The sequence below is a fragment of the Sander lucioperca genome, chromosome 5 (genome assembly GCF_008315115.2).
Source record: "Sander lucioperca isolate FBNREF2018 chromosome 5, SLUC_FBN_1.2, whole genome shotgun sequence".
Lineage (NCBI taxonomy): Eukaryota > Metazoa > Chordata > Actinopteri > Perciformes > Percidae > Sander > Sander lucioperca.
The window spans coordinates 23,240,494-23,253,925 of NC_050177.1; the positions used below are offsets into that span (position 1 = coordinate 23,240,494).

At 39.6% G+C, this 13,432-nt stretch overlaps 1 long non-coding RNA gene across 1 annotated transcript; it reads right to left on the reverse strand.

The window, feature by feature from the left end:
• Positions 1-5,798: 5,798 nt before the first annotated feature.
• LOC116048499 lies at positions 5,799-12,728 on the reverse strand. Its single transcript, XR_004104659.2, has 2 exons — positions 12,390-12,728; positions 5,799-5,863 (listed from the first exon to the last, which is right to left on the reverse strand). It is a non-coding gene; the product is annotated as an uncharacterized LOC116048499 (long non-coding RNA).
• Between the last annotated feature and the right edge of the window lie 704 nt (positions 12,729-13,432).

A 13,432-nucleotide genomic window follows, 5' to 3' on the forward strand; every position in this document is an offset into this window, starting at 1 on the left:
GCATCATTCCAATTACCTCACTGCTGGAAAGACCAATAACGTGGAAAGTTACAGATGTCAATTTTTCTCACTATGATTATTGCTTGCAAACTAGAAGTGGTTGTATACAACATTCTGTTACGTGAATGAGTTTCCCAGTAACTGCCATCTACAGAGGGAGCCCATTAACAAGAAACTTCACCTCCAAACAAAACAATGGAGAAAGACTGGAGAGCTATTTATGACAACTGTGGAGAAGAGTGGATCTGAAAAAGAGCACAGAAGCCTTAAGAAAGGTAAATAAAACACTAACTACAAAGAAACCTAGTGGAAACATCAGTTTGTCAGAGAGAAGAGAGAATTAACACTTGAGTAGGAGGGAAGAAAGACATAAGTGTACTCTTAGAGTATAAACTAGTTCAAACTGGAAATGTTTGAAAGCTGCTGCTTGGCAAATTCGTAAGTTACAGTGCATCTATTTTTGTACTTTTCAACTTGTAGTGAAGTTGCAGATGTACCTGGAGCAGAATGAGCATTTTATTGTGTATGAGGCAGACAGATGTGGTTCATCAACAAATATACTGTATAATGTTCACAAGAAAAATAATTAGATCATGCACCGAGTAGATTGGCAAGATGTTTTACGAGAGATGTCAGAAATACAGATTTTCACAACAGCGATAATGACAGAGAAGGATAATTTAATTGAGTTTTAAAGTTCTTAAATTTTAATTGTTAGTAACATCTCACAGCAAGTGTCCTTTTAATCTAAAATAACATTCTCATGAATCCTTGAGACTACAGTTTGTTTTCATTAAACAATGCAACTATCTCTGCAGCTATTCATGTGATTAACATGACCACAGGAGATAATGAAGGTGCGGGTTTTATCTCAAATGTATCTGCCTTGTTCTATTTAATGTATTTGGTTAGTTCTGTTCAATTTATTTGTGATTTTACATTGTTTTCCCATCAGCGTAATTTAATTAGCTGTGGGAGAACTGGAAGCTGGTTGACTCAGTGAGTGGCTGGTACTGGCAGTGTTCGGGGAGTAGTTTGACTACATGTAATTAAACTTGTAAATTTGCATTCAATTTTACAGTCCTCTGGTGGCGTTTCAACTAAATTCAAATTTAAAAATACTTAATACTTCGTTGCCACTGGAAGCATTGTTAACCATACAGTTTCTGTCAATATATAAGCTATTTTAATGATTTATTCAGCAGATTGTTTAGCTAGCTAGATGCATGTTGTATGTGTACTGCAGGGCATACGGTTTGTATGTAGAGAGATGCTTGAGTGACTCTGTGGGTATTGGGGGAGGGATACATGAAGACCCATGAAACAATCAAGGATGTTTTAGATAATAGATATGTGCAGAATGAATACAGGGTTGGCTGTGATAAGCACACAAAATTTATAACCTGGTCAGTAACAATATGGTCAAAAGATCCTCCAAATAACACTGCTAAAAGGTCATCAGATCAAGCAGGCCATTTCATGGTACATACATGAAAGATATAAGAGGAGTTGAAACCGTCTATTTGAAAAACATGAGTAACAATAAACTTGGAGACGGTCTGTAGTTACTCTGATGTCAATGAATCTAGGAATGCTTGTGAAAAGGGGTTTGAACCACAGCTTGGTGATTATGCAAGAAGTAGTAGAAGAAAAAACCGATCTGTCAAAAATCTATTTCAGGAAATTGTAGGGACAATATTGATAGGGAAAAGTAGACTTTATATGCAATGCAATCTCTGGCAAGATAAAGAAAGAATTAGAAATTGTAATTTTTACAGATATCAAAAGTAAATTAACCCTCAATGCAAACGTCATTGGAACCTACTGTACACTACAGGGGTGAAAAGGAAGCTTCAGGGATTTCTATTAATTATTAATATATTATCCCCATCATTTTGCACATATCTGAATTCCACCCCAACATTAAAGCTGCTTTAAGTATTAAACTTGCAAATGTTTGAGTCTGTGTATCGAAACATGCTACTTTGCTACTAAGCTAGCTAGCAGAGCAACTCAGCTTCTGTACTTCAACAACTAAAGTAATGTTAGATAGCAAGCTAATGTTAGCTAGCTATAAAATAGAGTGATTTTATAATAGCAGATAGTCTTTGTAAACAAAGTGTAATTTTGGACCCACTTATGGAAAACTGGGGTAATACAAAAATGTTATTTTTTTTAAAGATAAAAATGAACAAAAAAAATCTAATACTTTTTTACAAAAACTCCAATTACATTTAATGAAGATAATGAATATGTTCCTTCCACATCTAACTGGTTTTCAGATTAGTAATGTATCCGAACAGTGAGGGTGTGCTGTACTCCTGAGGACGCTCCACTGATGGGCCGCTCATTGAGCTGCACAGTAAAAAGGGCTGACCACTGTCTCCAGTATAATTGGACAAATTAATCAATTACATCAATAGCACATTACAACATTCACAATTGATCCCCGAACAAATGCAGTATGGATCATCCCGCCGTTCAATAGCTATACCACAATATTCATGTTACACTGAGCATATTCAGGTACTAATTAAATCTCAAAGGAGAGGATCGATGTTTGAAGTATACATGAGAGATCTATTGATTGTACAACCGCCATCCCTTATACCAGTGATTTAAAACTGCAGGACATGGTACAAGTATTTCTTTTGATAAATTTGTTATATCATCTCCAGAAAATAATATATAGCAGATAGAGGCCGCACAGGAGCAGGAATATTAAAAGGTAAATCAAACAATTCTAGGATAAATTTGTCCATTTCTAGTGCCAGTGTGTTAACAGGTTTGTGTGCCATCAGGTAACTCCTGTATCAGTGCTTTAAGCTTCCATGTATAAGCCGTGAAAACAAATTTGCCCTTGAAGTAAAAAGGAATATCTCCTATATCTATTGCATCCTTAAAGTGACTTTTCACATAACTTGTGTTAACCACTAGGGGTGGGAAAAATAATCGATTCTTAGATGCATCGCGGAAGAGGGCAGCTAAAATTGCTGCTGATCAGTCCCATCCAGCAAGTGACATTTTTAGGCTGCTTCCCTCAGGATGAAGGTACAGGGCGATGAGGACAAGGTCCTCACGCCACCTCAATAGCTTTTTTGCTAGAGCCATTTCCCTTTTGAATAGCTGATCAATGTGCCCCCCCCCCTCCAACATTACTATTTTATCTTTGGACTATTTTTTATTGATTGTTTTTAAGCATGTCCATGCAGCTATGCGTATATATATTGTTTTTCAAGCTCTGTGTTACTGATTGCCATGTCAAATTCCTGTGTGTCTGCTGATGCATTTGGCGCATAAAGTGATTCTGATTCTGATTAATAAATCGATTATTTTATTTAATGTGTTGATTTTTATTTAAAAGTTACTGTCTCCAGACAAGTACAAATCAGAAAACAGAGTGACTGAAAGAGGATGGGATAATGGACAACAACTTAGAGTTTAGGCAGAAAAAAAACACACAAAAATGGCCAAAAGGAAAAATATTTTTTTGTATATATACACATGATCTAATAAGACATACATAAAATAATTAGGCAAAACACATATAGGCTGTTCATCTACTTTATCTCATTACATCTGACCACCTCATGTTTCATGTTGTAAGAAGCCAATGATCCACCTTTAAATATGACTGAGCCTCTGACATGAAGATTACTGGAGAGAAGGGGACTTTCACGAGCACGTTTAAAGCTTAAGCATGGAATGACTACCAAACAAAAACCTCAGGAGACAAAACATTTCATTAAAACTTGTGTGTAACAAACATTGTATATGTCAAAATCTAAGCTTTGTCTAGCTGCTTTGTCTAGAAAGTGATTAGCAAACTCTGAGTAGCAAACTCGGATTTATATGTATATTTTTTTTAAATCACACATGGAAATGTACATTAAAAAATTGTTGCATCGAGATGCATCGATAATCGGTTTAGAATCGAATCGTTGGCCTCTGAATCGGAATCGAATCGAATCGTGAGATGCCAAGAGATTCCCACCCCTATTAACCACAGTATGATTGCATAGGACTGTGTTTAGGTATCAGACTGGCACTAAGCACAGCAATGAGGCTTTTTTCTTTTCAAAAGCCTTCACAGCACAAAAAAGGCAGGTGGCTGTCAGCAGGAGAGTTCACTTGACAAATCAATACCACGGAGAGCAGATGATAGATGCTAATGTCTGGATACAAGGACTTTTCTGCCCGAAACACAGTTATGAAGCTGCTTTCTGGTTCCACCTCTTATCATGACAAAATGTTTGCTATTGTCTTCAGATTAACAAGCCAGAATGCAGTTACTGCGGTTTGATTTGGTTTTTAGCTCATATTGTAATTACTTTACATTGATTTTCACAGAAATCACAAATTTCTATACATTTTCTTTAGTTAAACATACACTCAGCGGACAAATGGACCCTTTTTAGAGAAGTGTATCTTAAACTATGGTTATTATGGAGGCTGTAGTTTGTTGTGCTGTGAATTTGTATTGTTTCTAGTATGTCCCAATCCATTTGTATAAATGAGGATAGAGTAAATCTTAGAAACACCTGTCAGTGTAACGCAATACAGTTCAACAGCACCACATACTTCAACCTCCAAAATGATCATACATTGGAATCAGCACCTCTCTAAAACAGCTTCATTAGAACCTTCATAAAGCGGGATTTATTGCCATAGTTGCATTAGACTGCATTAGGTTTGCCTAGCTGGACCTAATAAACTGGCAACAGAGTACATTTAGTCTAGTAAAAAAGTCAGATTCAGGTCTAAACTGAATTTTGACCAAGTATGTAGTGAGAGGGATTTGCTGTTGCAGGGCAGAGGAATTACTAAAAAGCATCAAGGATCACCCCAGACAATGGGAAAAGGTTCAAATCCATTTACGGCTGAAATATTGGTTGTGTCATTTAAAGCTGCGCTTCCTCTCTATTCTCCACTCCACTGCTGACCTTTGTCTACTGTCCACATCTCAGCGCCAGTGGAGGGTATTTTGGCCACACTCCATCTCTTCCCAAATGAGGCCAACCGAGGAAGTGAATCAATGGGTTTTTCCCCTAGTCATAGGAAACAGCTGTCGTGCTGTCGTCTGGTACAGAGCTGGGCTGACTTAATGCCAGAGCCGGCTGGGAGAGTCAGCAGGGAGGAGAGAGCTCCCCCTCTGCATCCGCTCGCACTAAACCCATCACCTGAGCGAATTCCACTTGCCATGCCTCCCAGCTACATTCAAAGCACAGGGACATAAACAAAGAACCAGCTATGCTCCAGCAGGGTACTTTCCTGGCACCGCTGCTATGTTTCACAATATTAGTCCTAATTAACCGAGTACCACTTTTATTCGTCCTTGGGTTATTTTAACTTTTGCTCATGCAAATGTTGAAGTATGGGGAATCATCACATGACATGGGGCGAGTCTGTTCATATAAATTCAAAGACAAGAGAAGTGGTTGATAATGAAGTAATATCATGGATCGAATGGAAAAAAAAAAAGTTAAGGAGGGGAGGTTTTCGTACAAACCTTTAGCATGCGTTTCATTAGCTGGACCTGACTTTATCTCCCAGGACCAAACCTCATCACCCACAGATACTGCCAGCATGCATAATAGGAGTAGGCCCTTTGTGCCAAATGCTTCGGGGCAGAGCCCAAACCTCGCTCCTGGTACAGACCACCCCCTTTTTTCCCCACTTTCAAGCCACAGCTGTACACACAAATATGAAGACAATCAGGGATGCAGAAAAGCACACACAGAAAGACACTCAGCTCCCCTGTGTCCAACACCTCCTTCATGTTGCTCTTTGTTGTTTTCCCCCCCAGAAGATTCCTTTTTATGAGTCAGGAGGTGATGTCTGAGATTGTAACCAGGAGTACATCCTGTAAGAAACACAATGAGATTTTATTTGACCTGGAAGCAATAAAGGATAACAGTGAAATATCCGTCTATCATAGGAAATGTATGCATGTCGCCAAACCTGCTTTGTTTAATCAAAGAAAGGGAGCGTGCATGTGTGTGTATACATGCGCCTGATCTTTATGTACAGTGTGTGTGTGTGTGTGTGTATGTGTGTGTGTGTGTGTGTGTGCAGAAAACGGGACGAGCATCTGTGCAAAGCTCAGAGACAAGCGGAGGCTACCTGCTCCATATGCATGCGTTTCCCCATATGTGACCCTCCACTGTAAACAAAGAATATTAAACACGGTTACTGGGAGGCAGCCTGATGAACACGTACACATATTACCCACAGTGTAATGAATCAATAGAACTTCCTCTTTCATCAAATATGTATTGAAGTAATATTCCTGAGCCCTTCAAACTCAAACAACTATGCTGTCTGGAGTTTAACGGCAGCCCTGTGTGGCCTCAGAGCCAGGCTGAACACAGCGACTCATTACAAGAGAAACAGAAATCCTTGACTTAATGAAATATATTAAGTCCATCAATCATCCCCGGCCAGGTAGATCAAATCACTACAAAACTAATATTTAGAGGGAGGCACTGTTTCCTTTAACATTTCATTGTAAAGATTTTGTAATAACAGTGAAATATACATTGTAGCTGTCTGCTTTGAAATCCTGTTTCCCTTGATATGGATGGAATATTTGAGTCCCATCATCTCCAAATTATACTGAACATACAATCTCATTAATCTTTAGAGGATGTGTAAAGAGCCACCTTATGACTACTGTGTGTAGGAGTCTAGGACAGCAGCAGAGCGTGACGGCATCCTGGGTAAACCCCTGCAATGGTTATGAAGATTGCAGTAATAGAAAAGCCTGCTGTCCCCCTAAGGCCCTTCGTCTCTTTTTGGAGCTGAAGCAAACCAGCTGACAGGTTCCTATAGAAGCCTGAAAACCTCTGGAAAAAGTGACGGACCACAGCTGTCTCTGACACCCACACCCACACACACACACACACACACACACACACACACACACCTGCTGGGACAGTCTGCATTTCAAAGCCCTCTACCCAGCTACCAAAGGCCAGCGAATAGATTCTAGTTAGTGGATGTCAGAAAGCCTGAGATATTCCATGAGAACTAAAAATCAGCCGTCTGCGACTGTCTACCGGCATCTAACTTGGTGAACTTCACCATTAATTTGGCTTTTATGAAGTAATTAAACCATTTTGCATGTAAACAAACTGCAGTGGTACCCCCTGGCCCTGTCTCAGCTTAAGGACAAATAGCTATTGGGCTCCCTCTATTGGCCTTTATGCATCTATGTGCATTATGTCCAGCAGCAGGTTCAAAGGGCCAGTGGCCGAATGTTTAGGCGTGTCCTACACATTCTATGAAGTGATATTGTTAACTTACATTGAGTTTACACTGAACTATCTCCGTTTCCCTTGCAACCTCCACAGTATATGATTTAATAATTAATATGCATGGTAATAACAGTTTGTTTTAAATGAGCGAGTTCATGTCTGAAAATTAGAGCTGCAACAATCTCCTTAACTAAATTTTCATCATCTCTGTTAATTAGTTAATTGTTTAGTCTATGAAATGTCAGAAAATACAAAACCGAGGCGAACGTGACCCTTTTCAAATGTCTCGTTTTGTCCGACCAACAGTCAAGCGCATAAAAATGATGTACTGTCCTGTAAAGACATGCAGGGTACAACCTCTTTAATCTTATAAACTATTGTTTGTTTGACACAAGCTGGTGCTGACCAGGTAACACTGCGCTCAGCTGATTAGCATTGTCGTAGTACCTGAACTGACCGCTACGTCCCGTTTTAATTAGATAACACTCTTCTTAAGTCATTATTGTTGCCAGGGAGCCAAGTTCTGTAACACCTTCTTGTGATGAATTATTCATGGCCTAAAGCAGCAAAGCCCCAATCATCCATCAACATCAGGGGTAAATACATAAACATAATTATTCACATAAAGTCAGCCTTAAATCTTAGTTTAGTCGTTTAGTGTGCAGCCTGTAACACAGGACGCTTATTATTCCGATTTCAAAGGAGCAACTAATATGGATTTACCTGGGGCTCTAGGAACCCGATTCATTTTCTGGACAAGTAAAGGAATGGTAGAGAAGTGGCAGTATTGAATAAGGCTTTTATTGGATGTCACTTATAAAGTCTGTCATGGCAAAACTCATTGCAGAAAGTTTACTGTGCAGCAGCAGCAGAAACCACCTCTTTAAGTAGGAAAGTGAAGCCAGGGTTTAACAATAAGAACACTGCATGAAGCTAACTTGTGCAGCATTTTCATCAATCTCAGACCATCTTTGACCACAGCCACATCGCTCCAGACAGCAGACACACTTTATAAAGCAACACTACTCCAGTGTGGTTAACACAGTACACTGTCTCAAGCTGTCACTCCAAGCGACAAGATTATTATTTGCGCTCCCTGAAGGCCCAAAAGCTAAATTCAAGTGGATACTTTTAGAACTCGACACAAAATCTATACAGTCCAGATTATGAGTAGATGTCAGGCTGAGTATTTGATTCTTATGACAGGTTACAGAGCCACTTCGCAACCTGACTGACAAATTGGTTTCTTTCATTCTCTCAGGTGTGCGAGACATCTGGAGGAACAAACTAATCCTGTGCGAGTACATATTCAAGGCAGCCATGTTCATGTTGGGCCAGGAGAATAAAAAACACCCATGATAGAATCTCACATCCCAAACAAAGTGGTTTGGTGCTCTGTCAACGGCACGCTGGCTACTGGAGGGGCTACTGACATTTCAGATGGGACATATGTTAACCTCCAAAATCCAGCCTCTGAAATATTTATGATATATGTATGTGGAGGCAACCAGAGAGAGAGGAAATGGGGAGACATGTGTTTGTAGACTTCATAAATAATTGGACTTTGAAAGGTTACATTTAGCATCAGCTGGACAGAGAAAGACTGATCAAATTTGGCTCTGAAATTGGCAGGGGAACATTTGTAACCACGATCATGAAGACACCAACGATATTTATACTGATGCACATGTCTTTATGCTCTCTCACACAACAGAATAACACGCATATTTACATGTGGTTTGAGACGGGAGTGTACAATTGCTGATCATACCAAACAAAGCATATGCGGCTTATGTATGCTAAATGTTTGTTTTTTTTTTATTTCTGGATGGGTTCTTTCTTAAACAAAATTATAGAACGCAACATTTTATTTCTGTGACAATAAACAGTATGTACGCTGATCATTAAACAAATATTAAAATACATATATAAAAAGCTAAAATTACCTGTAAAAAATATTTTAAAAACCCTCATAATATAAAAAAGGAACTTGCCTGAATTATTTTTATAATGCATCTGAGATGGTATGATCTCGGAGTTAATTATTTCGCTATATTCTGAGCACTGAGAGAAGTCACATGGGAACCTTTTGCTCAACTAGCCTCATTTATAAGCAGCTCAAACCTGGCTCATTTATCTGCCGAAATTATTCAATAGTGCACGTCTCATTAATACAAAAAAGATGACTGCATTCATTTTATTTGCAGGGTAGCTGCACACCACTTTACACTATTACCAGAAGTACTATACTGTATGTTATCATGAAAAACACTATCTTATCCAAAATGCTCTCCTTCTCTGTGCTGCCATATTTGTTTGCTTGTTTATGGGTCATGTTATCAATCAAGCCGATCCAACAACTTAGCAAAATTCTCTCAGAACACTCAAAAACGACAAAAGAAATGTAGAGCAACCTTTAATCTTTATAGTCATAAAAGTTAAATTTAGACTATATAAAATGATTCTATAGGAGGGATGCAGAGGGACAGACAACCATCCCCAACACTTTTCTTTGTTTGACCTTTCCTGCCAGGATGAGGAAAGGAGGGCGCTGATGGAGCGGTGCCTTTAATGAGGTATGCTGGGGCTGTTGTCTCTCCATTTAATTAGACAATTATGCAGCCTCCTACGGAAGAGGGACCATCCGGGGTCACAGGGGAGGGGGCAGGCAATGCCACCCTGTCACATAGAGAAGTAAGGAGGGTAAATCACAGGTGAGTCCCTCTGGGGCGAGCACAGACCCGGCGCTCCATTTGGGAGCCATTACAGGCTCATCGTGTTTAAATTCAGTTCAACCGTCTTTGTCCATCTTCATTCTGTTTTAGATTAGACTGGTAATTACCATTCCACAAAAGACACTGACGGACACCAACACCAACACTGATGCAGTCCCCTGGTGCTGAGTGGCCTTCCCTCAACATGAGAACCCTTCAGAAGACACTGAAAACAACAAACATGCACCTCAAAGAAACCAGCCTGACCGCAGGCCCTACTGCCAAGTAAACAAAGACTTTTGCACACAGGATATTTGAAGCTGCAGGAAGATCTCATTCCACCAGTGCCTCATTTTGCACCAGAGAATTGTAATTACAGATTCACTGCCATCTGGTATCTATGCTCGTCTCTGCCCATTCTTCACCGGTGCCAAAGCAGGCTCCAGTTTCTTCCGTGGTGAATTGCTTTAACCTCATGTCTACTGTCCCAGTGGATGTGTCACTACACTACACGCTCCGACAGGCTAAACCAAAAGCACAGCGCAGCGGGTTTAAGACACAAGTGAGCTGAAGGTTGAGGTAGCACAGATCCACCTCTAAAAAGAAGCCATAACTCACATAGATGAATGGTCGGAAATATCAGCAAATGATGAGACAAAATTCATTTTGGTGATGTATGGAACGCTTCTTGGAGCCGTTTTATTTGTACATGTGTCAGCACAATGGAATGTCCACCAGTTCCTTTGTTTGGTGAGAGAGTTTTGGTCTAGAGATAAGCAGGGATCAAGGAATCAACTGTAAACCATAAAACCACACATTACTGTGATATTCCAGATTCAAAATCCTTTATTAATCCCACAACGGAGAAATTCACAGTTATGTTATGATAAACTGAAAGAAATAGTTTAACATTTTGTGAAATATGCTTATCTGCTTTTTCACGAAGTTTGATGAAAAGATCAATACCACTCTCAAATCTGTTACATATGAATCTACAGTCAGTAGCTGGTTAGCTTAGCTTAGCATAAGACAGGAAACAGCTAGCCTGGCTCAGTCAAAAAGGTATAAATACACCTACAGGCATCTCTAAGCTCATTAATTAACAGTCTTTATGCTAAGCTAACCATTGGCTGGCTGTAGCCGTATGTCTATCCTCATCTATCAGATGTAAGAGTGGTGTCCATCAACTGATATAACACTTGCAAATAAGAATACTTCCAAAAATGTCAAACTGTTCCTTTAAGGACCACAGAGCTGTACAAAATTATGTACAGTGCATGCCGTCCCTTTGTGAGATTGCATTATTAACAAAGTAATAAAAATCACAGAAAGTCATCATTACACAGAGGCCAAATGTAAATCTGCTGCATCTTTACGCAGCTACTTCTACTGTATGTGCACAGACTCAGAAAATCCCAGCTACAGCTTCCTAGTTCACCATAAATCATAATCAGCCTCCAATCTTTACCTGCACATATTCATATGCAATTCAGACAATGAGCGACATATCCCGGGGAAGTAGTCGCCCAGCAGAGAGCCTGAGTGTACGTCATTTTTCACTGCTACCAGTGTAGTTAGAGAATAACAGAGAGGAAGAACAAACCCCTGTCCTGCACAATATCCCATCATGACAAACACTCACGTCTGTGATGACTGGAATCTGCTCTATAAGACAATGGATCCATCATTACTGCTGGTTCAGCTCTAGGTCAGGCCCCAGAGTGATGGTTGTACAATCTCAGTATGGCTTTCCATAAGTGAGCAGCTACAGGCTGCATGGATCTGCTCTCTTGTATTAAAACATACTGCAGTGTCAGAGCTCGGGCCAGCTGTTACAAAAGACACATATTTAAATAGACACAGTGTGGTGGTGGCATCACTTAGCCACAGCATTATGGTGGCACTAGATGGCAAAATATACATCAATGCACTCACTCAGCAACGGTTTTCCTCCTGAATGCCAAACAGTTATCAATTTCCAATACTTATCAAACTAGGGACTTTAATAGTTGCACAAGTAAAAATTAAGAGATTGAGCAACATAATATAAGGTGGTGTTTCATTTTAAAGATGGATCTCTCCAATGGCTTCCTTTAAATGATTTTAACATCTAGTGGGTGTGTGAGAGGCATTGCAAGCACACTACTGATGTTTCTGCATGGAGTATTTTTACTTTTAATACTTTAAGTACATTTATCTGATGATACTTGCATACTTTTACTTAAGTAACATTTTCAATGCAAGACCTTTACTTGTAACAGAGTATTTCTACAGTGTTTAACCTCCTACACCCCACAATTGATAGGAAAACTGAAATCAACTAGGCAAGCACAGGTGCGTCAGTCTTCCTGGCTGTAAAACCGTCCTAAGAGAATTAAAGGGTCAGTTTTTTGACTGAAACAGTCGAAGACCAACTTACTTTGGAGGACAATCTGGATGCAAGCCTCTCCCCAGGCTCTCCCCCTGAGTAGAGGGGTAAACAATCTGTTCCATAGTCAGGTGCTGGTTGATGTTTTTCCAAGCAATAATCCTTCAAATCATGTCTGCTTTGTCTTTTACAAGCACATCATCATATAAACAAGACTGTGTTGTTGCAGAAACACCACTATTAGAGAGAAACTACAAAATAAGAGCAGTAGTGCAGCTACACTGAGCACACCAGCAGCTACTAGCTAACTAGCTGTGGTGTATGGTGGCTGGTGAGGGTCAAACTGAGTCTCCTGATTTCCTAATTGGGATTCACACCTGTGGAGGCCAGCAGAAAGCCAGCGTTCAGGGCCACGTTCAGCCCCGACAAAACGTTGCAACACGTTTTTTTAAACTGAAACGGGGGTGCGTTGAACACCCTGCTGTGTGCACAAGCACTCTGCCTTTTTATTACCATGGGTTTACAGATAGTCTCTGCTGATTGGGTATCACCTGTGACACAGCCAATAAACGAGAGACACAGCCACCAAACGAGAGAAAACAAATCTCAAAGCCTTGCACACCACTTTATACCTTTACGAGGAAACAACCAGGAAAGCGTAGCAAAACGGTGCAAACCGTTTTGAGATTGAACGTACCCCAGATGTGGGACTGTGATTCACTGTAAAAAAAATAAATAAATAAAAAAATATAAATAACATACGACAAAAACATCAAAACTGATAATGTTTAACCATTTGAGCTGGAATTTCCCTTAAATGTGACTTTAAAGGAAAACAGTCACAATTTAACAACATTCAACATTTCAGATTCTCAACACTATCTTCTATCTATCACTATATCATAACTGTTGGGTTAGAGCTCATCATTCTAAGTAGTCTTGGTCTAGACACTATATTTAGTTGTCTTTGTTTTCTTTACAAATACCAGTGCTGGATGAAAAATAAGTGCAGTCAAAAAATATATATCTCACATTTTTTTTATTGCAAAAAGGACAAGGAACTGATGCAAACACCGCAGAAAAAATGTCCCTCC